This window comes from Anomaloglossus baeobatrachus, unplaced genomic scaffold, assembly GCF_048569485.1.
Source record: "Anomaloglossus baeobatrachus isolate aAnoBae1 unplaced genomic scaffold, aAnoBae1.hap1 Scaffold_3886, whole genome shotgun sequence".
Lineage (NCBI taxonomy): Eukaryota > Metazoa > Chordata > Amphibia > Anura > Aromobatidae > Anomaloglossus > Anomaloglossus baeobatrachus.
The window spans coordinates 1-26,429 of record NW_027443226.1 but is presented as its reverse complement, the minus strand read 5'-3'; the positions used below and the strand labels follow the sequence as shown (position 1 = coordinate 26,429).

Genomic DNA, 26,429 nt, shown 5'->3' with positions numbered 1-26,429 from the left:
CATCATCCCCAAACCCTAATCTTTTCCCTTTCCTTCCCAGCCCCCAAACCCTGCCCTCTGTACCTTTCTCACCACCCGCTTCCCTTCTCCTGTCATCCCCCTACCACCCGGGAAAAAAAGAGATTGCCCCCTCCTTCCACTAGCCCACCCTCCCACCCAAAGAACAACTTCTTCTGCGCAGCTTGTTTTCTAGGCAGCAGCGCTATTGTGATGTCATCGGGGGGCATTGTGACAAGCCGCCAGTGTTCCGTCTCTTCATGTTGTGCACAGTTCAAACGGAAAATACATCAACAGGCAGACTACAGAAAAGCTTACTATCAAAGGTTAGAGGGGGGCTTTCTCAGAGGGCTTTTTACAGTTTTTCTATTCCCAATTAGCCGTTTAAGTGTACTTATTGAAAGTAGTAATTCTTTCATAGGCCGCCCTTTCTTAGTATTTGACGTTCCTTATATTGCGGTATGAGGCTTCGCAGTAGGTTGCAAACATTCATCACCCATGACTGTCCCCAATTGAGCTCAGAAGCTCAATGTCTATCATGACCTCTCTTTTAGAATGTCCAAGAGCAAGCAAACTATTCCTCCAGGAGAGGGCGCCAACAGACTACTAAAGAGATCATCATTACTCAAAGAAAACCCCAAAAACCAATGCATGATAGGAATAAACAGGTAACTTTCTTTGGAGTGGAAGCGGAGAGATCGCACCAGATGCCAATTCTAGATCTTATCACACCTGTGGTCACTGCAGCAGCAGGTGAATCCACTTTGTCCAAAAGGGATCTATTCCATTCAATTGCAAATGATCTAGATAAGACAGAGAACTGCAGCACGGGGACATAGCCGAGTTGGTCAGGTTGAGTGGTGATGAGTTTGCTATTTGGATGAATAAAGAAAGTCAAAAGTGTGAAAGATAAAAAACAAAAGGAGGAAGTGTGAAAAGTGAATGGGCCAAATTGAGGTGCATATGAAGACGTATGCTTTCTTCCAATTCATTAAATCGGGCTAATATGAATCAGGTGAATTGAGTTCTGCTTTTGGAAACTGGGTTAAGAAGGGGTGCACCGTTCCTGGAGGTACTGCAATACCAGGTCAATGCGTGGAGTGGACAGAGCAAGCTCTTTTTCCATCTCCCTGTTCTAAAAATCCATTTAATATATGGTCCCCAGATAGGGGACGTATCAGATATTAAACTGATAAGAACAGATACTACACTTGATCTTAGCCAAAAGGCCGAGAAGCGATAACCAGAATTGGTTTGGGCCTCGAGTGGCACCCTGGCCTATGCCGGACACATCTTAGGGAGAGAGAGCGAGAGGGAGACAAACCCACGCCTACACAAGACATTTTGTCACCCAAGCCAACCCTTGAAAAGGCTGCTTTGCAGAGCAAAAACAAGAAGAATGGTGCGTTTTGCAGCCGCCGCCCACTGCAATGAATCTGAATAACTCCTCCTTTAGGGCGCAAGCAACTCCCCTCCCCCTTGCAGTCTTTCCAATTCACGATACAAAAAGACGGACAGGACAGGTTGCCTGACTTTCCGTCACTGCCACCCTTTGCCATCCTTACCCGTAGAAAGCCCTTTCATCATCCCCAAACCCTAATCTTTTCCCTTTCCTTCCCAGCCCCCAAACCCTGCCCTCTGTACCTTTCTCACCACCCGCTTCCCTTCTCCTGTCATCCCCCTACCACCCGGGAAAAAAAGAGATTGCCCCCTCCTTCCACTAGCCCACCCTCCCACCCAAAGAACAACTTCTTCTGCGCAGCTTGTTTTCTAGGCAGCAGCGCTATTGTGATGTCATCGGGGGGCATTGTGACAAGCCGCCAGTGTTCCGTCTCTTCATGTTGTGCACAGTTCAAACGGAAAATACATCAACAGGCAGACTACAGAAAAGCTTACTATCAAAGGTTAGAGGGGGGCTTTCTCAGAGGGCTTTTTACAGTTTTTCTATTCCCAATTAGCCGTTTAAGTGTACTTATTGAAAGTAGTAATTCTTTCATAGGCCGCCCTTTCTTAGTATTTGACGTTCCTTATATTGCGGTATGAGGCTTCGCAGTAGGTTGCAAACATTCATCACCCATGACTGTCCCCAATTGAGCTCAGAAGCTCAATGTCTATCATGACCTCTCTTTTAGAATGTCCAAGAGCAAGCAAACTATTCCTCCAGGAGAGGGCGCCAACAGACTACTAAAGAGATCATCATTACTCAAAGAAAACCCCAAAAACCAATGCATGATAGGAATAAACAGGTAACTTTCTTTGGAGTGGAAGCGGAGAGATCGCACCAGATGCCAATTCTAGATCTTATCACACCTGTGGTCACTGCAGCAGCAGGTGAATCCACTTTGTCCAAAAGGGATCTATTCCATTCAATTGCAAATGATCTAGATAAGACAGAGAACTGCAGCACGGGGACATAGCGGAGTTGGTCAGGTTGAGTGGTGATGAGTTTGCTATTTGGATGAATAAAGAAAGTCAAAAGTGTGAAAGATAAAAAACAAAAGGAGGAAGTGTGAAAAGTGAATGGGCCAAATTGAGGTGCATATGAAGACGTATGCTTTCTTCCAATTCATTAAATCGGGCTAATATGAATCAGGTGAATTGAGTTCTGCTTTTGGAAACTGGGTTAAGAAGGGGTGCACCGTTCCTGGAGGTACTGCAATACCAGGTCAATGCGTGGAGTGGACAGAGCAAGCTCTTTTTCCATCTCCCTGTTCTAAAAATCCATTTAATATATGGTCCCCAGATAGGGGACGTATCAGATATTAAACTGATAAGAACAGATACTACACTTGATCTTAGCCAAAAGGCCGAGAAGCGATAACCAGAATTGGTTTGGGCCTCGAGTGGCACCCTGGCCTATGCCGGACACATCTTAGGGAGAGAGAGCGAGAGGGAGACAAACCCACGCCTACACAAGACATTTTGTCACCCAAGCCAACCCTTGAAAAGGCTGCTTTGCAGAGCAAAAACAAGAAGAATGGTGCGTTTTGCAGCCGCCGCCCACTGCAATGAATCTGAATAACTCCTCCTTTAGGGCGCAAGCAACTCCCCTCCCCCTTGCAGTCTTTCCAATTCACGATACAAAAAGACGGACAGGACAGGTTGCCTGACTTTCCGTCACTGCCACCCTTTGCCATCCTTACCCGTAGAAAGCCCTTTCATCATCCCCAAACCCTAATCTTTTCCCTTTCCTTCCCAGCCCCCAAACCCTGCCCTCTGTACCTTTCTCACCACCCGCTTCCCTTCTCCTGTCATCCCCCTACCACCCGGGAAAAAAAGAGATTGCCCCCTCCTTCCACTAGCCCACCCTCCCACCCAAAGAACAACTTCTTCTGCGCAGCTTGTTTTCTAGGCAGCAGCGCTATTGTGATGTCATCGGGGGGCATTGTGACAAGCCGCCAGTGTTCCGTCTCTTCATGTTGTGCACAGTTCAAACGGAAAATACATCAACAGGCAGACTACAGAAAAGCTTACTATCAAAGGTTAGAGGGGGGCTTTCTCAGAGGGCTTTTTACAGTTTTTCTATTCCCAATTAGCCGTTTAAGTGTACTTATTGAAAGTAGTAATTCTTTCATAGGCCGCCCTTTCTTAGTATTTGACGTTCCTTATATTGCGGTATGAGGCTTCGCAGTAGGTTGCAAACATTCATCACCCATGACTGTCCCCAATTGAGCTCAGAAGCTCAATGTCTATCATGACCTCTCTTTTAGAATGTCCAAGAGCAAGCAAACTATTCCTCCAGGAGAGGGCGCCAACAGACTACTAAAGAGATCATCATTACTCAAAGAAAACCCCAAAAACCAATGCATGATAGGAATAAACAGGTAACTTTCTTTGGAGTGGAAGCGGAGAGATCGCACCAGATGCCAATTCTAGATCTTATCACACCTGTGGTCACTGCAGCAGCAGGTGAATCCACTTTGTCCAAAAGGGATCTATTCCATTCAATTGCAAATGATCTAGATAAGACAGAGAACTGCAGCACGGGGACATAGCCGAGTTGGTCAGGTTGAGTGGTGATGAGTTTGCTATTTGGATGAATAAAGAAAGTCAAAAGTGTGAAAGATAAAAAACAAAAGGAGGAAGTGTGAAAAGTGAATGGGCCAAATTGAGGTGCATATGAAGACGTATGCTTTCTTCCAATTCATTAAATCGGGCTAATATGAATCAGGTGAATTGAGTTCTGCTTTTGGAAACTGGGTTAAGAAGGGGTGCACCGTTCCTGGAGGTACTGCAATACCAGGTCAATGCGTGGAGTGGACAGAGCAAGCTCTTTTTCCATCTCCCTGTTCTAAAAATCCATTTAATATATGGTCCCCAGATAGGGGACGTATCAGATATTAAACTGATAAGAACAGATACTACACTTGATCTTAGCCAAAAGGCCGAGAAGCGATAACCAGAATTGGTTTGGGCCTCGAGTGGCACCCTGGCCTATGCCGGACACATCTTAGGGAGAGAGAGCGAGAGGGAGACAAACCCACGCCTACACAAGACATTTTGTCACCCAAGCCAACCCTTGAAAAGGCTGCTTTGCAGAGCAAAAACAAGAAGAATGGTGCGTTTTGCAGCCGCCGCCCACTGCAATGAATCTGAATAACTCCTCCTTTAGGGCGCAAGCAACTCCCCTCCCCCTTGCAGTCTTTCCAATTCACGATACAAAAAGACGGACAGGACAGGTTGCCTGACTTTCCGTCACTGCCACCCTTTGCCATCCTTACCCGTAGAAAGCCCTTTCATCATCCCCAAACCCTAATCTTTTCCCTTTCCTTCCCAGCCCCCAAACCCTGCCCTCTGTACCTTTCTCACCACCCGCTTCCCTTCTCCTGTCATCCCCCTACCACCCGGGAAAAAAAGAGATTGCCCCCTCCTTCCACTAGCCCACCCTCCCACCCAAAGAACAACTTCTTCTGCGCAGCTTGTTTTCTAGGCAGCAGCGCTATTGTGATGTCATCGGGGGGCATTGTGACAAGCCGCCAGTGTTCCGTCTCTTCATGTTGTGCACAGTTCAAACGGAAAATACATCAACAGGCAGACTACAGAAAAGCTTACTATCAAAGGTTAGAGGGGGGCTTTCTCAGAGGGCTTTTTACAGTTTTTCTATTCCCAATTAGCCGTTTAAGTGTACTTATTGAAAGTAGTAATTCTTTCATAGGCCGCCCTTTCTTAGTATTTGACGTTCCTTATATTGCGGTATGAGGCTTCGCAGTAGGTTGCAAACATTCATCACCCATGACTGTCCCCAATTGAGCTCAGAAGCTCAATGTCTATCATGACCTCTCTTTTAGAATGTCCAAGAGCAAGCAAACTATTCCTCCAGGAGAGGGCGCCAACAGACTACTAAAGAGATCATCATTACTCAAAGAAAACCCCAAAAACCAATGCATGATAGGAATAAACAGGTAACTTTCTTTGGAGTGGAAGCGGAGAGATCGCACCAGATGCCAATTCTAGATCTTATCACACCTGTGGTCACTGCAGCAGCAGGTGAATCCACTTTGTCCAAAAGGGATCTATTCCATTCAATTGCAAATGATCTAGATAAGACAGAGAACTGCAGCACGGGGACATAGCCGAGTTGGTCAGGTTGAGTGGTGATGAGTTTGCTATTTGGATGAATAAAGAAAGTCAAAAGTGTGAAAGATAAAAAACAAAAGGAGGAAGTGTGAAAAGTGAATGGGCCAAATTGAGGTGCATATGAAGACGTATGCTTTCTTCCAATTCATTAAATCGGGCTAATATGAATCAGGTGAATTGAGTTCTGCTTTTGGAAACTGGGTTAAGAAGGGGTGCACCGTTCCTGGAGGTACTGCAATACCAGGTCAATGCGTGGAGTGGACAGAGCAAGCTCTTTTTCCATCTCCCTGTTCTAAAAATCCATTTAATATATGGTCCCCAGATAGGGGACGTATCAGATATTAAACTGATAAGAACAGATACTACACTTGATCTTAGCCAAAAGGCCGAGAAGCGATAACCAGAATTGGTTTGGGCCTCGAGTGGCACCCTGGCCTATGCCGGACACATCTTAGGGAGAGAGAGCGAGAGGGAGACAAACCCACGCCTACACAAGACATTTTGTCACCCAAGCCAACCCTTGAAAAGGCTGCTTTGCAGAGCAAAAACAAGAAGAATGGTGCGTTTTGCAGCCGCCGCCCACTGCAATGAATCTGAATAACTCCTCCTTTAGGGCGCAAGCAACTCCCCTCCCCCTTGCAGTCTTTCCAATTCACGATACAAAAAGACGGACAGGACAGGTTGCCTGACTTTCCGTCACTGCCACCCTTTGCCATCCTTACCCGTAGAAAGCCCTTTCATCATCCCCAAACCCTAATCTTTTCCCTTTCCTTCCCAGCCCCCAAACCCTGCCCTCTGTACCTTTCTCACCACCCGCTTCCCTTCTCCTGTCATCCCCCTACCACCCGGGAAAAAAAGAGATTGCCCCCTCCTTCCACTAGCCCACCCTCCCACCCAAAGAACAACTTCTTCTGCGCAGCTTGTTTTCTAGGCAGCAGCGCTATTGTGATGTCATCGGGGGGCATTGTGACAAGCCGCCAGTGTTCCGTCTCTTCATGTTGTGCACAGTTCAAACGGAAAATACATCAACAGGCAGACTACAGAAAAGCTTACTATCAAAGGTTAGAGGGGGGCTTTCTCAGAGGGCTTTTTACAGTTTTTCTATTCCCAATTAGCCGTTTAAGTGTACTTATTGAAAGTAGTAATTCTTTCATAGGCCGCCCTTTCTTAGTATTTGACGTTCCTTATATTGCGGTATGAGGCTTCGCAGTAGGTTGCAAACATTCATCACCCATGACTGTCCCCAATTGAGCTCAGAAGCTCAATGTCTATCATGACCTCTCTTTTAGAATGTCCAAGAGCAAGCAAACTATTCCTCCAGGAGAGGGCGCCAACAGACTACTAAAGAGATCATCATTACTCAAAGAAAACCCCAAAAACCAATGCATGATAGGAATAAACAGGTAACTTTCTTTGGAGTGGAAGCGGAGAGATCGCACCAGATGCCAATTCTAGATCTTATCACACCTGTGGTCACTGCAGCAGCAGGTGAATCCACTTTGTCCAAAAGGGATCTATTCCATTCAATTGCAAATGATCTAGATAAGACAGAGAACTGCAGCACGGGGACATAGCCGAGTTGGTCAGGTTGAGTGGTGATGAGTTTGCTATTTGGATGAATAAAGAAAGTCAAAAGTGTGAAAGATAAAAAACAAAAGGAGGAAGTGTGAAAAGTGAATGGGCCAAATTGAGGTGCATATGAAGACGTATGCTTTCTTCCAATTCATTAAATCGGGCTAATATGAATCAGGTGAATTGAGTTCTGCTTTTGGAAACTGGGTTAAGAAGGGGTGCACCGTTCCTGGAGGTACTGCAATACCAGGTCAATGCGTGGAGTGGACAGAGCAAGCTCTTTTTCCATCTCCCTGTTCTAAAAATCCATTTAATATATGGTCCCCAGATAGGGGACGTATCAGATATTAAACTGATAAGAACAGATACTACACTTGATCTTAGCCAAAAGGCCGAGAAGCGATAACCAGAATTGGTTTGGGCCTCGAGTGGCACCCTGGCCTATGCCGGACACATCTTAGGGAGAGAGAGCGAGAGGGAGACAAACCCACGCCTACACAAGACATTTTGTCACCCAAGCCAACCCTTGAAAAGGCTGCTTTGCAGAGCAAAAACAAGAAGAATGGTGCGTTTTGCAGCCGCCGCCCACTGCAATGAATCTGAATAACTCCTCCTTTAGGGCGCAAGCAACTCCCCTCCCCCTTGCAGTCTTTCCAATTCACGATACAAAAAGACGGACAGGACAGGTTGCCTGACTTTCCGTCACTGCCACCCTTTGCCATCCTTACCCGTAGAAAGCCCTTTCATCATCCCCAAACCCTAATCTTTTCCCTTTCCTTCCCAGCCCCCAAACCCTGCCCTCTGTACCTTTCTCACCACCCGCTTCCCTTCTCCTGTCATCCCCCTACCACCCGGGAAAAAAAGAGATTGCCCCCTCCTTCCACTAGCCCACCCTCCCACCCAAAGAACAACTTCTTCTGCGCAGCTTGTTTTCTAGGCAGCAGCGCTATTGTGATGTCATCGGGGGGCATTGTGACAAGCCGCCAGTGTTCCGTCTCTTCATGTTGTGCACAGTTCAAACGGAAAATACATCAACAGGCAGACTACAGAAAAGCTTACTATCAAAGGTTAGAGGGGGGCTTTCTCAGAGGGCTTTTTACAGTTTTTCTATTCCCAATTAGCCGTTTAAGTGTACTTATTGAAAGTAGTAATTCTTTCATAGGCCGCCCTTTCTTAGTATTTGACGTTCCTTATATTGCGGTATGAGGCTTCGCAGTAGGTTGCAAACATTCATCACCCATGACTGTCCCCAATTGAGCTCAGAAGCTCAATGTCTATCATGACCTCTCTTTTAGAATGTCCAAGAGCAAGCAAACTATTCCTCCAGGAGAGGGCGCCAACAGACTACTAAAGAGATCATCATTACTCAAAGAAAACCCCAAAAACCAATGCATGATAGGAATAAACAGGTAACTTTCTTTGGAGTGGAAGCGGAGAGATCGCACCAGATGCCAATTCTAGATCTTATCACACCTGTGGTCACTGCAGCAGCAGGTGAATCCACTTTGTCCAAAAGGGATCTATTCCATTCAATTGCAAATGATCTAGATAAGACAGAGAACTGCAGCACGGGGACATAGCCGAGTTGGTCAGGTTGAGTGGTGATGAGTTTGCTATTTGGATGAATAAAGAAAGTCAAAAGTGTGAAAGATAAAAAACAAAAGGAGGAAGTGTGAAAAGTGAATGGGCCAAATTGAGGTGCATATGAAGACGTATGCTTTCTTCCAATTCATTAAATCGGGCTAATATGAATCAGGTGAATTGAGTTCTGCTTTTGGAAACTGGGTTAAGAAGGGGTGCACCGTTCCTGGAGGTACTGCAATACCAGGTCAATGCGTGGAGTGGACAGAGCAAGCTCTTTTTCCATCTCCCTGTTCTAAAAATCCATTTAATATATGGTCCCCAGATAGGGGACGTATCAGATATTAAACTGATAAGAACAGATACTACACTTGATCTTAGCCAAAAGGCCGAGAAGCGATAACCAGAATTGGTTTGGGCCTCGAGTGGCACCCTGGCCTATGCCGGACACATCTTAGGGAGAGAGAGCGAGAGGGAGACAAACCCACGCCTACACAAGACATTTTGTCACCCAAGCCAACCCTTGAAAAGGCTGCTTTGCAGAGCAAAAACAAGAAGAATGGTGCGTTTTGCAGCCGCCGCCCACTGCAATGAATCTGAATAACTCCTCCTTTAGGGCGCAAGCAACTCCCCTCCCCCTTGCAGTCTTTCCAATTCACGATACAAAAAGACGGACAGGACAGGTTGCCTGACTTTCCGTCACTGCCACCCTTTGCCATCCTTACCCGTAGAAAGCCCTTTCATCATCCCCAAACCCTAATCTTTTCCCTTTCCTTCCCAGCCCCCAAACCCTGCCCTCTGTACCTTTCTCACCACCCGCTTCCCTTCTCCTGTCATCCCCCTACCACCCGGGAAAAAAAGAGATTGCCCCCTCCTTCCACTAGCCCACCCTCCCACCCAAAGAACAACTTCTTCTGCGCAGCTTGTTTTCTAGGCAGCAGCGCTATTGTGATGTCATCGGGGGGCATTGTGACAAGCTGCCAGTGTTCCGTCTCTTCATGTTGTGCACAGTTCAAACGGAAAATACATCAACAGGCAGACTACAGAAAAGCTTACTATCAAAGGTTAGAGGGGGGCTTTCTCAGAGGGCTTTTTACAGTTTTTCTATTCCCAATTAGCCGTTTAAGTGTACTTATTGAAAGTAGTAATTCTTTCATAGGCCGCCCTTTCTTAGTATTTGACGTTCCTTATATTGCGGTATGAGGCTTCGCAGTAGGTTGCAAACATTCATCACCCATGACTGTCCCCAATTGAGCTCAGAAGCTCAATGTCTATCATGACCTCTCTTTTAGAATGTCCAAGAGCAAGCAAACTATTCCTCCAGGAGAGGGCGCCAACAGACTACTAAAGAGATCATCATTACTCAAAGAAAACCCCAAAAACCAATGCATGATAGGAATAAACAGGTAACTTTCTTTGGAGTGGAAGCGGAGAGATCGCACCAGATGCCAATTCTAGATCTTATCACACCTGTGGTCACTGCAGCAGCAGGTGAATCCACTTTGTCCAAAAGGGATCTATTCCATTCAATTGCAAATGATCTAGATAAGACAGAGAACTGCAGCACGGGGACATAGCCGAGTTGGTCAGGTTGAGTGGTGATGAGTTTGCTATTTGGATGAATAAAGAAAGTCAAAAGTGTGAAAGATAAAAAACAAAAGGAGGAAGTGTGAAAAGTGAATGGGCCAAATTGAGGTGCATATGAAGACGTATGCTTTCTTCCAATTCATTAAATCGGGCTAATATGAATCAGGTGAATTGAGTTCTGCTTTTGGAAACTGGGTTAAGAAGGGGTGCACCGTTCCTGGAGGTACTGCAATACCAGGTCAATGCGTGGAGTGGACAGAGCAAGCTCTTTTTCCATCTCCCTGTTCTAAAAATCCATTTAATATATGGTCCCCAGATAGGGGACGTATCAGATATTAAACTGATAAGAACAGATACTACACTTGATCTTAGCCAAAAGGCCGAGAAGCGATAACCAGAATTGGTTTGGGCCTCGAGTGGCACCCTGGCCTATGCCGGACACATCTTAGGGAGAGAGAGCGAGAGGGAGACAAACCCACGCCTACACAAGACATTTTGTCACCCAAGCCAACCCTTGAAAAGGCTGCTTTGCAGAGCAAAAACAAGAAGAATGGTGCGTTTTGCAGCCGCCGCCCACTGCAATGAATCTGAATAACTCCTCCTTTAGGGCGCAAGCAACTCCCCTCCCCCTTGCAGTCTTTCCAATTCACGATACAAAAAGACGGACAGGACAGGTTGCCTGACTTTCCGTCACTGCCACCCTTTGCCATCCTTACCCGTAGAAAGCCCTTTCATCATCCCCAAACCCTAATCTTTTCCCTTTCCTTCCCAGCCCCCAAACCCTGCCCTCTGTACCTTTCTCACCACCCGCTTCCCTTCTCCTGTCATCCCCCTACCACCCGGGAAAAAAAGAGATTGCCCCCTCCTTCCACTAGCCCACCCTCCCACCCAAAGAACAACTTCTTCTGCGCAGCTTGTTTTCTAGGCAGCAGCGCTATTGTGATGTCATCGGGGGGCATTGTGACAAGCCGCCAGTGTTCCGTCTCTTCATGTTGTGCACAGTTCAAACGGAAAATACATCAACAGGCAGACTACAGAAAAGCTTACTATCAAAGGTTAGAGGGGGGCTTTCTCAGAGGGCTTTTTACAGTTTTTCTATTCCCAATTAGCCGTTTAAGTGTACTTATTGAAAGTAGTAATTCTTTCATAGGCCGCCCTTTCTTAGTATTTGACGTTCCTTATATTGCGGTATGAGGCTTCGCAGTAGGTTGCAAACATTCATCACCCATGACTGTCCCCAATTGAGCTCAGAAGCTCAATGTCTATCATGACCTCTCTTTTAGAATGTCCAAGAGCAAGCAAACTATTCCTCCAGGAGAGGGCGCCAACAGACTACTAAAGAGATCATCATTACTCAAAGAAAACCCCAAAAACCAATGCATGATAGGAATAAACAGGTAACTTTCTTTGGAGTGGAAGCGGAGAGATCGCACCAGATGCCAATTCTAGATCTTATCACACCTGTGGTCACTGCAGCAGCAGGTGAATCCACTTTGTCCAAAAGGGATCTATTCCATTCAATTGCAAATGATCTAGATAAGACAGAGAACTGCAGCACGGGGACATAGCCGAGTTGGTCAGGTTGAGTGGTGATGAGTTTGCTATTTGGATGAATAAAGAAAGTCAAAAGTGTGAAAGATAAAAAACAAAAGGAGGAAGTGTGAAAAGTGAATGGGCCAAATTGAGGTGCATATGAAGACGTATGCTTTCTTCCAATTCATTAAATCGGGCTAATATGAATCAGGTGAATTGAGTTCTGCTTTTGGAAACTGGGTTAAGAAGGGGTGCACCGTTCCTGGAGGTACTGCAATACCAGGTCAATGCGTGGAGTGGACAGAGCAAGCTCTTTTTCCATCTCCCTGTTCTAAAAATCCATTTAATATATGGTCCCCAGATAGGGGACGTATCAGATATTAAACTGATAAGAACAGATACTACACTTGATCTTAGCCAAAAGGCCGAGAAGCGATAACCAGAATTGGTTTGGGCCTCGAGTGGCACCCTGGCCTATGCCGGACACATCTTAGGGAGAGAGAGCGAGAGGGAGACAAACCCACGCCTACACAAGACATTTTGTCACCCAAGCCAACCCTTGAAAAGGCTGCTTTGCAGAGCAAAAACAAGAAGAATGGTGCGTTTTGCAGCCGCCGCCCACTGCAATGAATCTGAATAACTCCTCCTTTAGGGCGCAAGCAACTCCCCTCCCCCTTGCAGTCTTTCCAATTCACGATACAAAAAGACGGACAGGACAGGTTGCCTGACTTTCCGTCACTGCCACCCTTTGCCATCCTTACCCGTAGAAAGCCCTTTCATCATCCCCAAACCCTAATCTTTTCCCTTTCCTTCCCAGCCCCCAAACCCTGCCCTCTGTACCTTTCTCACCACCCGCTTCCCTTCTCCTGTCATCCCCCTACCACCCGGGAAAAAAAGAGATTGCCCCCTCCTTCCACTAGCCCACCCTCCCACCCAAAGAACAACTTCTTCTGCGCAGCTTGTTTTCTAGGCAGCAGCGCTATTGTGATGTCATCGGGGGGCATTGTGACAAGCCGCCAGTGTTCCGTCTCTTCATGTTGTGCACAGTTCAAACGGAAAATACATCAACAGGCAGACTACAGAAAAGCTTACTATCAAAGGTTAGAGGGGGGCTTTCTCAGAGGGCTTTTTACAGTTTTTCTATTCCCAATTAGCCGTTTAAGTGTACTTATTGAAAGTAGTAATTCTTTCATAGGCCGCCCTTTCTTAGTATTTGACGTTCCTTATATTGCGGTATGAGGCTTCGCAGTAGGTTGCAAACATTCATCACCCATGACTGTCCCCAATTGAGCTCAGAAGCTCAATGTCTATCATGACCTCTCTTTTAGAATGTCCAAGAGCAAGCAAACTATTCCTCCAGGAGAGGGCGCCAACAGACTACTAAAGAGATCATCATTACTCAAAGAAAACCCCAAAAACCAATGCATGATAGGAATAAACAGGTAACTTTCTTTGGAGTGGAAGCGGAGAGATCGCACCAGATGCCAATTCTAGATCTTATCACACCTGTGGTCACTGCAGCAGCAGGTGAATCCACTTTGTCCAAAAGGGATCTATTCCATTCAATTGCAAATGATCTAGATAAGACAGAGAACTGCAGCACGGGGACATAGCCGAGTTGGTCAGGTTGAGTGGTGATGAGTTTGCTATTTGGATGAATAAAGAAAGTCAAAAGTGTGAAAGATAAAAAACAAAAGGAGGAAGTGTGAAAAGTGAATGGGCCAAATTGAGGTGCATATGAAGACGTATGCTTTCTTCCAATTCATTAAATCGGGCTAATATGAATCAGGTGAATTGAGTTCTGCTTTTGGAAACTGGGTTAAGAAGGGGTGCACCGTTCCTGGAGGTACTGCAATACCAGGTCAATGCGTGGAGTGGACAGAGCAAGCTCTTTTTCCATCTCCCTGTTCTAAAAATCCATTTAATATATGGTCCCCAGATAGGGGACGTATCAGATATTAAACTGATAAGAACAGATACTACACTTGATCTTAGCCAAAAGGCCGAGAAGCGATAACCAGAATTGGTTTGGGCCTCGAGTGGCACCCTGGCCTATGCCGGACACATCTTAGGGAGAGAGAGCGAGAGGGAGACAAACCCACGCCTACACAAGACATTTTGTCACCCAAGCCAACCCTTGAAAAGGCTGCTTTGCAGAGCAAAAACAAGAAGAATGGTGCGTTTTGCAGCCGCCGCCCACTGCAATGAATCTGAATAACTCCTCCTTTAGGGCGCAAGCAACTCCCCTCCCCCTTGCAGTCTTTCCAATTCACGATACAAAAAGACGGACAGGACAGGTTGCCTGACTTTCCGTCACTGCCACCCTTTGCCATCCTTACCCGTAGAAAGCCCTTTCATCATCCCCAAACCCTAATCTTTTCCCTTTCCTTCCCAGCCCCCAAACCCTGCCCTCTGTACCTTTCTCACCACCCGCTTCCCTTCTCCTGTCATCCCCCTACCACCCGGGAAAAAAAGAGATTGCCCCCTCCTTCCACTAGCCCACCCTCCCACCCAAAGAACAACTTCTTCTGCGCAGCTTGTTTTCTAGGCAGCAGCGCTATTGTGATGTCATCGGGGGGCATTGTGACAAGCCGCCAGTGTTCCGTCTCTTCATGTTGTGCACAGTTCAAACGGAAAATACATCAACAGGCAGACTACAGAAAAGCTTACTATCAAAGGTTAGAGGGGGGCTTTCTCAGAGGGCTTTTTACAGTTTTTCTATTCCCAATTAGCCGTTTAAGTGTACTTATTGAAAGTAGTAATTCTTTCATAGGCCGCCCTTTCTTAGTATTTGACGTTCCTTATATTGCGGTATGAGGCTTCGCAGTAGGTTGCAAACATTCATCACCCATGACTGTCCCCAATTGAGCTCAGAAGCTCAATGTCTATCATGACCTCTCTTTTAGAATGTCCAAGAGCAAGCAAACTATTCCTCCAGGAGAGGGCGCCAACAGACTACTAAAGAGATCATCATTACTCAAAGAAAACCCCAAAAACCAATGCATGATAGGAATAAACAGGTAACTTTCTTTGGAGTGGAAGCGGAGAGATCGCACCAGATGCCAATTCTAGATCTTATCACACCTGTGGTCACTGCAGCAGCAGGTGAATCCACTTTGTCCAAAAGGGATCTATTCCATTCAATTGCAAATGATCTAGATAAGACAGAGAACTGCAGCACGGGGACATAGCCGAGTTGGTCAGGTTGAGTGGTGATGAGTTTGCTATTTGGATGAATAAAGAAAGTCAAAAGTGTGAAAGATAAAAAACAAAAGGAGGAAGTGTGAAAAGTGAATGGGCCAAATTGAGGTGCATATGAAGACGTATGCTTTCTTCCAATTCATTAAATCGGGCTAATATGAATCAGGTGAATTGAGTTCTGCTTTTGGAAACTGGGTTAAGAAGGGGTGCACCGTTCCTGGAGGTACTGCAATACCAGGTCAATGCGTGGAGTGGACAGAGCAAGCTCTTTTTCCATCTCCCTGTTCTAAAAATCCATTTAATATATGGTCCCCAGATAGGGGACGTATCAGATATTAAACTGATAAGAACAGATTTTTTTTTTTTTATTTAATGAAGCTTTCCAAAGCACCACAAAAAATGCATGACCGAAGTCACACCAAAAACAGTGCAAAGGCTAGGATTCGTGTGGACCCCACCGTGAGGAGAGGGTCCCCAAAAATCAACCCCGTCCCTCCGAGCCAGAAGGCCACAGCAAGGGTCAGGGATCTTCGGTGCTCCCCCAAGCCGAAGCCTGGTTGAGCCTTGTCGTTGCTCCCAGCGTCCACCCAGGCATCTTACCCAAGTGGAATAGAGAGCTACTAGTTGCTGGTTTCGCAGCCGAAACTGCCCGGACCGTCAACCGGTGTTGGTTTCTCAGCCCAAGGCTAACCGGACCTCCAACCGGGTGTTGGTTTCTCAGCCGAAGCTGACCCAGACCTCCAACCGGGTGTTGGTTTCTCAGCCGAAGCTGACCCAGACCTCCAACCGGGTGTTAGTTTCTCAGCCCAAAGCTGACCAGACCTCCGACCGGGATTATAAAAATTTCCCTTCCTAGCCAGAAGGCCGGGATAGGGTAATATGCTCAAAAAGTATGAAAAGGCAAGGTACGGTGTGCTACAGAGCCCAAGGCTTGCCGGGGTCCCAAGCCAGCAAGCTCAGACTCACTCCAGGGTCGTCAGTCCTGGGGCACGTTGTACCATAGCCCCCCACCCTTACTCAGTCTAATAGCCTCGATCCTGGTAGGGCCATGTTTTCCTCTAGATGAATATACTATCCACCCAGAGTACTAGCAAGCGCAACCTTCCAGTGTGCATTGTATCATTGTACTAAGGTGGCCTGGAGCTTAAACCACCTCTTCGAACAACACTACACTTGATCTTAGCCAAAAGGCCGAGAAGCGATAACCAGAATTGGTTTGGGCCTCGAGTGGCACCCTGGCCTATGCCGGACACATCTTAGGGAGAGAGAGCGAGAGGGAGACAAACCCACGCCTACACAAGACATTTTGTCACCCAAGCCAACCCTTGAAAAGGCTGCTTTGCAGAGCAAAAACAAGAAGAATGGTGCGTTTTGCAGCCGCCGCCCACTGCAATGAATCTGAATAACTCCTCCTTTAGGGCGCAAGCAACTCCCCTCCCCCTTGCAGTCTTTCCAATTCACGATACAAAAAGACGGACAGGACAGGTTGCCTGACTTTCCGTCACTGCCACCCTTTGCCATCCTTACCCGTAGAAAGCCCTTTCATCATCCCCAAACCCTAATCTTTTCCCTTTCCTTCCCAGCCCCCAAACCCTGCCCTCTGTACCTTTCTCACCACCCGCTTCCCTTCTCCTGTCATCCCCCTACCACCCGGGAAAAAAAGAGATTGCCCCCTCCTTCCACTAGCCCACCCTCCCACCCAAAGAACAACTTCTTCTGCGCAGCTTGTTTTCTAGGCAGCAGCGCTATTGTGATGTCATCGGGGGGCATTGTGACAAGCCGCCAGTGTTCCGTCTCTTCATGTTGTGCACAGTTCAAACGGAAAATACATCAACAGGCAGACTACAGAAAAGCTTACTATCAAAGGTTAGAGGGGGGCTTTCTCAGAGGGCTTTTTACAGTTTTTCTATTCCCAATTAGCCGTTTAAGTGTACTTATTGAAAGTAGTAATTCTTTCATAGGCCGCCCTTTCTTAGTATTTGACGTTCCTTATATTGCGGTATGAGGCTTCGCAGTAGGTTGCAAACATTCATCACCCATGACTGTCCCCAATTGAGCTCAGAAGCTCAATGTCTATCATGACCTCTCTTTTAGAATGTCCAAGAGCAAGCAAACTATTCCTCCAGGAGAGGGCGCCAACAGACTACTAAAGAGATCATCATTACTCAAAGAAAACCCCAAAAACCAATGCATGATAGGAATAAACAGGTAACTTTCTTTGGAGTGGAAGCGGAGAGATCGCACCAGATGCCAATTCTAGATCTTATCACACCTGTGGTCACTGCAGCAGCAGGTGAATCCACTTTGTCCAAAAGGGATCTATTCCATTCAATTGCAAATGATCTAGATAAGACAGAGAACTGCAGCACGGGGACATAGCCGAGTTGGTCAGGTTGAGTGGTGATGAGTTTGCTATTTGGATGAATAAAGAAAGTCAAAAGTGTGAAAGATAAAAAACAAAAGGAGGAAGTGTGAAAAGTGAATGGGCCAAATTGAGGTGCATATGAAGACGTATGCTTTCTTCCAATTCATTAAATCGGGCTAATATGAATCAGGTGAATTGAGTTCTGCTTTTGGAAACTGGGTTAAGAAGGGGTGCACCGTTCCTGGAGGTACTGCAATACCAGGTCAATGCGTGGAGTGGACAGAGCAAGCTCTTTTTCCATCTCCCTGTTCTAAAAAATCCATTTAATATATGGTCCCCAGATAGGGGACGTATCAGATATTAAACTGATAAGAACAGATACTACACTTGATCTTAGCCAAAAGGCCGAGAAGCGATAACCAGAATTGGTTTGGGCCTCGAGTGGCACCCTGGCCTATGCCGGACACATCTTAGGGAGAGAGAGCGAGAGGGAGACAAACCCACGCCTACACAAGACATTTTGTCACCCAAGCCAACCCTTGAAAAGGCTGCTTTGCAGAGCAAAAACAAGAAGAATGGTGCGTTTTGCAGCCGCCGCCCACTGCAATGAATCTGAATAACTCCTCCTTTAGGGCGCAAGCAACTCCCCTCCCCCTTGCAGTCTTTCCAATTCACGATACAAAAAGACGGACAGGACAGGTTGCCTGACTTTCCGTCACTCCACCCTTTGCCATCCTTACCCGTAGAAAGCCCTTTCATCATCCCCAAACCCTAATCTTTTCCCTTTCCTTCCCAGCCCCCAAACCCTGCCCTCTGTACCTTTCTCACCACCCGCTTCCCTTCTCCTGTCATCCCCCTACCACCCGGGAAAAAAAGAGATTGCCCCCTCCTTCCACTAGCCCACCCTCCCACCCAAAGAACAACTTCTTCTGCGCAGCTTGTTTTCTAGGCAGCAGCGCTATTGTGATGTCATCGGGGGGCATTGTGACAAGCCGCCAGTGTTCCGTCTCTTCATGTTGTGCACAGTTCAAACGGAAAATACATCAACAGGCAGACTACAGAAAAGCTTACTATCAAAGGTTAGAGGGGGGCTTTCTCAGAGGGCTTTTTACAGTTTTTCTATTCCCAATTAGCCGTTTAAGTGTACTTATTGAAAGTAGTAATTCTTTCATAGGCCGCCCTTTCTTAGTATTTGACGTTCCTTATATTGCGGTATGAGGCTTCGCAGTAGGTTGCAAACATTCATCACCCATGACTGTCCCCAATTGAGCTCAGAAGCTCAATGTCTATCATGACCTCTCTTTTAGAATGTCCAAGAGCAAGCAAACTATTCCTCCAGGAGAGGGCGCCAACAGACTACTAAAGAGATCATCATTACTCAAAGAAAACCCCAAAAACCAATGCATGATAGGAATAAACAGGTAACTTTCTTTGGAGTGGAAGCGGAGAGATCGCACCAGATGCCAATTCTAGATCTTATCACACCTGTGGTCACTGCAGCAGCAGGTGAATCCACTTTGTCCAAAAGGGATCTATTCCATTCAATTGCAAATGATCTAGATAAGACAGAGAACTGCAGCACGGGGACATAGCCGAGTTGGTCAGGTTGAGTGGTGATGAGTTTGCTATTTGGATGAATAAAGAAAGTCAAAAGTGTGAAAGATAAAAAACAAAAGGAGGAAGTGTGAAAAGTGAATGGGCCAAATTGAGGTGCATATGAAGACGTATGCTTTCTTCCAATTCATTAAATCGGGCTAATATGAATCAGGTGAATTGAGTTCTGCTTTTGGAAACTGGGTTAAGAAGGGGTGCACCGTTCCTGGAGGTACTGCAATACCAGGTCAATGCGTGGAGTGGACAGAGCAAGCTCTTTTTCCATCTCCCTGTTCTAAAAATCCATTTAATATATGGTCCCCAGATAGGGGACGTATCAGATATTAAACTGATAAGAACAGATACTACACTTGATCTTAGCCAAAAGGCCGAGAAGCGATAACCAGAATTGGTTTGGGCCTCGAGTGGCACCCTGGCCTATGCCGGACACATCTTAGGGAGAGAGAGCGAGAGGGAGACAAACCCACGCCTACACAAGACATTTTGTCACCCAAGCCAACCCTTGAAAAGGCTGCTTTGCAGAGCAAAAACAAGAAGAATGGTGCGTTTTGCAGCCGCCGCCCACTGCAATGAATCTGAATAACTCCTCCTTTAGGGCGCAAGCAACTCCCCTCCCCCTTGCAGTCTTTCCAATTCACGATACAAAAAGACGGACAGGACAGGTTGCCTGACTTTCCGTCACTGCCACCCTTTGCCATCCTTACCCGTAGAAAGCCCTTTCATCATCCCCAAACCCTAATCTTTTCCCTTTCCTTCCCAGCCCCCAAACCCTGCCCTCTGTACCTTTCTCACCACCCGCTTCCCTTCTCCTGTCATCCCCCTACCACCCGGGAAAAAAAGAGATTGCCCCCTCCTTCCACTAGCCCACCCTCCCACCCAAAGAACAACTTCTTCTGCGCAGCTTGTTTTCTAGGCAGCAGCGCTATTGTGATGTCATCGGGGGGCATTGTGACAAGCCGCCAGTGTTCCGTCTCTTCATGTTGTGCACAGTTCAAACGGAAAATACATCAACAGGCAGACTACAGAAAAGCTTACTATCAAAGGTTAGAGGGGGGCTTTCTCAGAGGGCTTTTTACAGTTTTTCTATTCCCAATTAGCCGTTTAAGTGTACTTATTGAAAGTAGTAATTCTTTCATAGGCCGCCCTTTCTTAGTATTTGACGTTCCTTATATTGCGGTATGAGGCTTCGCAGTAGGTTGCAAACATTCATCACCCATGACTGTCCCCAATTGAGCTCAGAAGCTCAATGTCTATCATGACCTCTCTTTTAGAATGTCCAAGAGCAAGCAAACTATTCCTCCAGGAGAGGGCGCCAACAGACTACTAAAGAGATCATCATTACTCAAAGAAAACCCCAAAAACCAATGCATGATAGGAATAAACAGGTAACTTTCTTTGGAGTGGAAGCGGAGAGATCGCACCAGATGCCAATTCTAGATCTTATCACACCTGTGGTCACTGCAGCAGCAGGTGAATCCACTTTGTCCAAAAGGGATCTATTCCATTCAATTGCAAATGATCTAGATAAGACAGAGAACTGCAGCACGGGGACATAGCCGAGTTGGTCAGGTTGAGTGGTGATGAGTTTGCTATTTGGATGAATAAAGAAAGTCAAAAGTGTGAAAGATAAAAAACAAAAGGAGGAAGTGTGAAAAGTGAATGGGCCAAATTGAGGTGCATATGAAGACGTATGCTTTCTTCCAATTCATTAAATCGGGCTAATATGAATCAGGTGAATTGAGTTCTGCTTTTGGAAACTGGGTTAAGAAGGGGTGCACCGTTCCTGGAGGTACTGCAATACCAGGTCAATGCGTGGAGTGGACAGAGCAAGCTCTTTTTCCATCTCCCTGTTCTAAAAATCCATTTAATATATGGTCCCCAGATAGGGGACGTATCAGATATTAAACTGATAAGAACAGATACTACACTTGATCTTAGCCAAAAGGCCGAGAAGCGATAACCAGAATTGGTTTGGGCCTCGAGTGGCACCCTGGCCTATGCCGGACACATCTTAGGGAGAGAGAGCGAGAGGGAGACAAACCCACGCCTACACAAGACATTTTGTCACCCAAGCCAACCCTTGAAAAGGCTGCTTTGCAGAGCAAAAACAAGAAGAATGGTGCGTTTTGCAGCCGCCGCCCACTGCAATGAATCTGAATAACTCCTCCTTTAGGGCGCAAGCAACTCCCCTCCCCCTTGCAGTCTTTCCAATTCACGATACAAAAAGACGGACAGGACAGGTTGCCTGACTTTCCGTCACTGCCACCCTTTGCCATCCTTACCCGTAGAAAGCCCTTTCATCATCCCCAAACCCTAATCTTTTCCCTTTCCTTCCCAGCCCCCAAACCCTGCCCTCTGTACCTTTCTCACCACCCGCTTCCCTTCTCCTGTCATCCCCCTACCACCCGGGAAAAAAAGAGATTGCCCCCTCCTTCCACTAGCCCACCCTCCCACCCAAAGAACAACTTCTTCTGCGCAGCTTGTTTTCTAGGCAGCAGCGCTATTGTGATGTCATCGGGGGGCATTGTGACAAGCCGCCAGTGTTCCGTCTCTTCATGTTGTGCACAGTTCAAACGGAAAATACATCAACAGGCAGACTACAGAAAAGCTTACTATCAAAGGTTAGAGGGGGGCTTTCTCAGAGGGCTTTTTACAGTTTTTCTATTCCCAATTAGCCGTTTAAGTGTACTTATTGAAAGTAGTAATTCTTTCATAGGCCGCCCTTTCTTAGTATTTGACGTTCCTTATATTGCGGTATGAGGCTTCGCAGTAGGTTGCAAACATTCATCACCCATGACTGTCCCCAATTGAGCTCAGAAGCTCAATGTCTATCATGACCTCTCTTTTAGAATGTCCAAGAGCAAGCAAACTATTCCTCCAGGAGAGGGCGCCAACAGACTACTAAAGAGATCATCATTACTCAAAGAAAACCCCAAAAACCAATGCATGATAGGAATAAACAGGTAACTTTCTTTGGAGTGGAAGCGGAGAGATCGCACCAGATGCCAATTCTAGATCTTATCACACCTGTGGTCACTGCAGCAGCAGGTGAATCCACTTTGTCCAAAAGGGATCTATTCCATTCAATTGCAAATGATCTAGATAAGACAGAGAACTGCAGCACGGGGACATAGCCGAGTTGGTCAGGTTGAGTGGTGATGAGTTTGCTATTTGGATGAATAAAGAAAGTCAAAAGTGTGAAAGATAAAAAACAAAAGGAGGAAGTGTGAAAAGTGAATGGGCCAAATTGAGGTGCATATGAAGACGTATGCTTTCTTCCAATTCATTAAATCGGGCTAATATGAATCAGGTGAATTGAGTTCTGCTTTTGGAAACTGGGTTAAGAAGGGGTGCACCGTTCCTGGAGGTACTGCAATACCAGGTCAATGCGTGGAGTGGACAGAGCAAGCTCTTTTTCCATCTCCCTGTTCTAAAAATCCATTTAATATATGGTCCCCAGATAGGGGACGTATCAGATATTAAACTGATAAGAACAGATACTACACTTGATCTTAGCCAAAAGGCCGAGAAGCGATAACCAGAATTGGTTTGGGCCTCGAGTGGCACCCTGGCCTATGCCGGACACATCTTAGGGAGAGAGAGCGAGAGGGAGACAAACCCACGCCTACACAAGACATTTTGTCACCCAAGCCAACCCTTGAAAAGGCTGCTTTGCAGAGCAAAAACAAGAAGAATGGTGCGTTTTGCAGCCGCCGCCCACTGCAATGAATCTGAATAACTCCTCCTTTAGGGCGCAAGCAACTCCCCTCCCCCTTGCAGTCTTTCCAATTCACGATACAAAAAGACGGACAGGACAGGTTGCCTGACTTTCCGTCACTGCCACCCTTTGCCATCCTTACCCGTAGAAAGCCCTTTCATCATCCCCAAAACCCTAATCTTTTCCCTTTCCTTCCCAGCCCCCAAACCCTGCCCTCTGTACCTTTCTCACCACCCGCTTCCCTTCTCCTGTCATCCCCCTACCACCCGGGAAAAAAAGAGATTGCCCCCTCCTTCCACTAGCCCACCCTCCCACCCAAAGAACAACTTCTTCTGCGCAGCTTGTTTTCTAGGCAGCAGCGCTATTGTGATGTCATCGGGGGGCATTGTGACAAGCCGCCAGTGTTCCGTCTCTTCATGTTGTGCACAGTTCAAACGGAAAATACATCAACAGGCAGACTACAGAAAAGCTTACTATCAAAGGTTAGAGGGGGGCTTTCTCAGAGGGCTTTTTACAGTTTTTCTATTCCCAATTAGCCGTTTAAGTGTACTTATTGAAAGTAGTAATTCTTTCATAGGCCGCCCTTTCTTAGTATTTGACGTTCCTTATATTGCGGTATGAGGCTTCGCAGTAGGTTGCAAACATTCATCACCCATGACTGTCCCCAATTGAGCTCAGAAGCTCAATGTCTATCATGACCTCTCTTTTAGAATGTCCAAGAGCAAGCAAACTATTCCTCCAGGAGAGGGCGCCAACAGACTACTAAAGAGATCATCATTACTCAAAGAAAACCCCAAAAACCAATGCATGATAGGAATAAACAGGTAACTTTCTTTGGAGTGGAAGCGGAGAGATCGCACCAGATGCCAATTCTAGATCTTATCACACCTGTGGTCACTGCAGCAGCAGGTGAATCCACTTTGTCCAAAAGGGATCTATTCCATTCAATTGCAAATGATCTAGATAAGACAGAGAACTGCAGCACGGGGACATAGCCGAGTTGGTCAGGTTGAGTGGTGATGAGTTTGCTATTTGGATGAATAAAGAAAGTCAAAAAGTGTGAAAGATAAAAAACAAAAGGAGGAAGTGTGAAAAGTGAATGGGCCAAATTGAGGTGCATATGAAGACGTATGCTTTCTTCCAATTCATTAAATCGGGCTAATATGAATCAGGTGAATTGAGTTCTGCTTTTGGAAACTGGGTTAAGAAGGGGTGCACCGTTCCTGGAGGTACTGCAATACCAGGTCAATGCGTGGAGTGGACAGAGCAAGCTCTTTTTCCATCTCCCTGTTCTAAAAATCCATTTAATATATGGTCCCCAGATAGGGGACGTATCAGATATTAAACTGATAAGAACAGATACTACACTTGATCTTAGCCAAAAGGCCGAGAAGCGATAACCAGAATTGGTTTGGGCCTCGAGTGGCACCCTGGCCTATGCCGGACACATCTTAGGGAGAGAGAGCGAGAGGGAGACAAACCCACGCCTACACAAGACATTTTGTCACCCAAGCCAACCCTTGAAAAGGCTGCTTTGCAGAGCAAAAACAAGAAGAATGGTGCGTTTTGCAGCCGCCGCCCACTGCAATGAATCTGAATAACTCCTCCTTTAGGGCGCAAGCAACTCCCCTCCCCCTTGCAGTCTTTCCAATTCACGATACAAAAAGACGGACAGGACAGGTTGCCTGACTTTCCGTCACTGCCACCCTTTGCCATCCTTACCCGTAGAAAGCCCTTTCATCATCCCCAAACCCTAATCTTTTCCCTTTCCTTCCCAGCCCCCAAACCCTGCCCTCTGTACCTTTCTCACCACCCCGCTTCCCTTCTCCTGTCATCCCCCTACCACCCGGGAAAAAAAGAGATTGCCCCCTCCTTCCACTAGCCCACCCTCCCACCCAAAGAACAACTTCTTCTGCGCAGCTTGTTTTCTAGGCAGCAGCGCTATTGTGATGTCATCGGGGGGCATTGTGACAAGCCGCCAGTGTTCCGTCTCTTCATGTTGTGCACAGTTCAAACGGAAAATACATCAACAGGCAGACTACAGAAAAGCTTACTATCAAAGGTTAGAGGGGGGCTTTCTCAGAGGGCTTTTTACAGTTTTTCTATTCCCAATTAGCCGTTTAAGTGTACTTATTGAAAGTAGTAATTCTTTCATAGGCCGCCCTTTCTTAGTATTTGACGTTCCTTATATTGCGGTATGAGGCTTCGCAGTAGGTTGCAAACATTCATCACCCATGACTGTCCCCAATTGAGCTCAGAAGCTCAATGTCTATCATGACCTCTCTTTTAGAATGTCCAAGAGCAAGCAAACTATTCCTCCAGGAGAGGGCGCCAACAGACTACTAAAGAGATCATCATTACTCAAAGAAAACCCCAAAAACCAATGCATGATAGGAATAAACAGGTAACTTTCTTTGGAGTGGAAGCGGAGAGATCGCACCAGATGCCAATTCTAGATCTTATCACACCTGTGGTCACTGCAGCAGCAGGTGAATCCACTTTGTCCAAAAGGGATCTATTCCATTCAATTGCAAATGATCTAGATAAGACAGAGAACTGCAGCACGGGGACATAGCCGAGTTGGTCAGGTTGAGTGGTGATGAGTTTGCTATTTGGATGAATAAAGAAAGTCAAAAGTGTGAAAGATAAAAAACAAAAGGAGGAAGTGTGAAAAGTGAATGGGCCAAATTGAGGTGCATATGAAGACGTATGCTTTCTTCCAATTCATTAAATCGGGCTAATATGAATCAGGTGAATTGAGTTCTGCTTTTGGAAACTGGGTTAAGAAGGGGTGCACCGTTCCTGGAGGTACTGCAATACCAGGTCAATGCGTGGAGTGGACAGAGCAAGCTCTTTTTCCATCTCCCTGTTCTAAAAATCCATTTAATATATGGTCCCCAGATAGGGGACGTATCAGATATTAAACTGATAAGAACAGATTTTTGATTTAACAGCATCTTTATTATCATGCACTACTCACAAAAAGGTAACAAACCGTGTACAGTGCCGCAGCCCCGTACACACAGAAATATACAATCCTTCTTACATAGCCATAGAGTACGACGCACTAAACTATACATCACGCTCCTATGCTTATCCATAACACTCAAGCTGAAAGAAAAAGTTAGACAATAAATAACGACGAACCGGCGATTGGGGGATGGGGGTAGGGGAAAAGGGGGATAGGGTGGGGAAATCACAGGCCCGAAGCTTTATTGAAAGACGCACATAACGGGAAAAGGAGGGAGGGGGCATGGAAGAGGTCTAAACCTCCTCCTCGGCGCTGTCGTCCGGACTGTCCATGATGGAATAGTCTCTGAGCAGGCTGTGGATCAGCCTGCGGCAATCCTGGATAGACATCCTCTCCCTCTTCAAGATGAGCCGGTTCCTGGCGACCCAAATAGCGTCCTTAAAGCAGTTCATAAGGCGCCAAGCCTCCTGGATGGCTCCAACGGTGTGAGTCCCAGGGAAGAGTCCATAAAGTACGGAATGGTACGATAGGCTCCCTCTGGGGACGGAGTTCCTCAGGTCATCCTCCAGGGCAACCAACAGGCGCTGTGCGAAACGGCAGTCCCAAAAGGCGTGCAGCGATGTTTCCTCCACGAAGGGGCACCTTGGGCAGTACCGGGTTTTGCACAGGTTCCGGGCGTGCATGAATGACCGGACGGGCAGTCCGCCCTGTAT

General features: G+C 46.6%; 14 non-coding genes and 2 pseudogenes across 14 annotated transcripts; all 16 read right to left on the bottom strand.

The window, feature by feature from the left end:
• Window positions 1-1,047: 1,047 nt before the first annotated feature.
• LOC142275858 (U2 spliceosomal RNA) lies at window positions 1,048-1,238 on the bottom strand. Its single transcript, XR_012739451.1, has one exon. It is a non-coding gene; the product is annotated as a U2 spliceosomal RNA (small nuclear RNA).
• A 1,387-nt stretch (window positions 1,239-2,625) lies between these two features.
• LOC142275857 (U2 spliceosomal RNA) lies at window positions 2,626-2,816 on the bottom strand. The gene has a single exon (XR_012739450.1). It is a non-coding gene; the product is annotated as a U2 spliceosomal RNA (small nuclear RNA).
• Window positions 2,817-4,203: 1,387 nt separating this feature from the next.
• On the bottom strand, window positions 4,204-4,394 carry LOC142275856 (U2 spliceosomal RNA). Its single transcript, XR_012739449.1, has one exon. It is a non-coding gene; the product is annotated as a U2 spliceosomal RNA (small nuclear RNA).
• A 1,387-nt stretch (window positions 4,395-5,781) lies between these two features.
• LOC142275855 (U2 spliceosomal RNA) lies at window positions 5,782-5,972 on the bottom strand. The gene has a single exon (XR_012739448.1). It is a non-coding gene; the product is annotated as a U2 spliceosomal RNA (small nuclear RNA).
• A 1,387-nt stretch (window positions 5,973-7,359) lies between these two features.
• LOC142275854 (U2 spliceosomal RNA) lies at window positions 7,360-7,550 on the bottom strand. The gene has a single exon (XR_012739447.1). It is a non-coding gene; the product is annotated as a U2 spliceosomal RNA (small nuclear RNA).
• A 1,387-nt stretch (window positions 7,551-8,937) lies between these two features.
• LOC142275853 (U2 spliceosomal RNA) lies at window positions 8,938-9,128 on the bottom strand. Its single transcript, XR_012739446.1, has one exon. It is a non-coding gene; the product is annotated as a U2 spliceosomal RNA (small nuclear RNA).
• Window positions 9,129-10,515: 1,387 nt separating this feature from the next.
• LOC142275852 (U2 spliceosomal RNA) lies at window positions 10,516-10,706 on the bottom strand. The gene has a single exon (XR_012739445.1). It is a non-coding gene; the product is annotated as a U2 spliceosomal RNA (small nuclear RNA).
• A 1,387-nt stretch (window positions 10,707-12,093) lies between these two features.
• LOC142275851 (U2 spliceosomal RNA) lies at window positions 12,094-12,284 on the bottom strand. The gene has a single exon (XR_012739444.1). It is a non-coding gene; the product is annotated as a U2 spliceosomal RNA (small nuclear RNA).
• Window positions 12,285-13,671: 1,387 nt separating this feature from the next.
• Window positions 13,672-13,862, bottom strand: LOC142275885 (U2 spliceosomal RNA). The gene has a single exon (XR_012739473.1). It is a non-coding gene; the product is annotated as a U2 spliceosomal RNA (small nuclear RNA).
• Window positions 13,863-15,249: 1,387 nt separating this feature from the next.
• On the bottom strand, window positions 15,250-15,453 carry LOC142275883 (U2 spliceosomal RNA; annotated as a pseudogene).
• Window positions 15,454-17,638: 2,185 nt separating this feature from the next.
• On the bottom strand, window positions 17,639-17,830 carry LOC142275879 (U2 spliceosomal RNA). Its single transcript, XR_012739470.1, has one exon. It is a non-coding gene; the product is annotated as a U2 spliceosomal RNA (small nuclear RNA).
• A 1,386-nt stretch (window positions 17,831-19,216) lies between these two features.
• LOC142275884 (U2 spliceosomal RNA) lies at window positions 19,217-19,407 on the bottom strand. The gene has a single exon (XR_012739472.1). It is a non-coding gene; the product is annotated as a U2 spliceosomal RNA (small nuclear RNA).
• Window positions 19,408-20,794: 1,387 nt separating this feature from the next.
• LOC142275874 (U2 spliceosomal RNA) lies at window positions 20,795-20,985 on the bottom strand. The gene has a single exon (XR_012739465.1). It is a non-coding gene; the product is annotated as a U2 spliceosomal RNA (small nuclear RNA).
• Window positions 20,986-22,372: 1,387 nt separating this feature from the next.
• LOC142275862 (U2 spliceosomal RNA) lies at window positions 22,373-22,563 on the bottom strand. The gene has a single exon (XR_012739454.1). It is a non-coding gene; the product is annotated as a U2 spliceosomal RNA (small nuclear RNA).
• A 1,389-nt stretch (window positions 22,564-23,952) lies between these two features.
• LOC142275850 (U2 spliceosomal RNA) lies at window positions 23,953-24,143 on the bottom strand. Its single transcript, XR_012739443.1, has one exon. It is a non-coding gene; the product is annotated as a U2 spliceosomal RNA (small nuclear RNA).
• Window positions 24,144-25,531: 1,388 nt separating this feature from the next.
• LOC142275882 (U2 spliceosomal RNA) lies at window positions 25,532-25,735 on the bottom strand (annotated as a pseudogene).
• Between the last annotated feature and the right edge of the window lie 694 nt (window positions 25,736-26,429).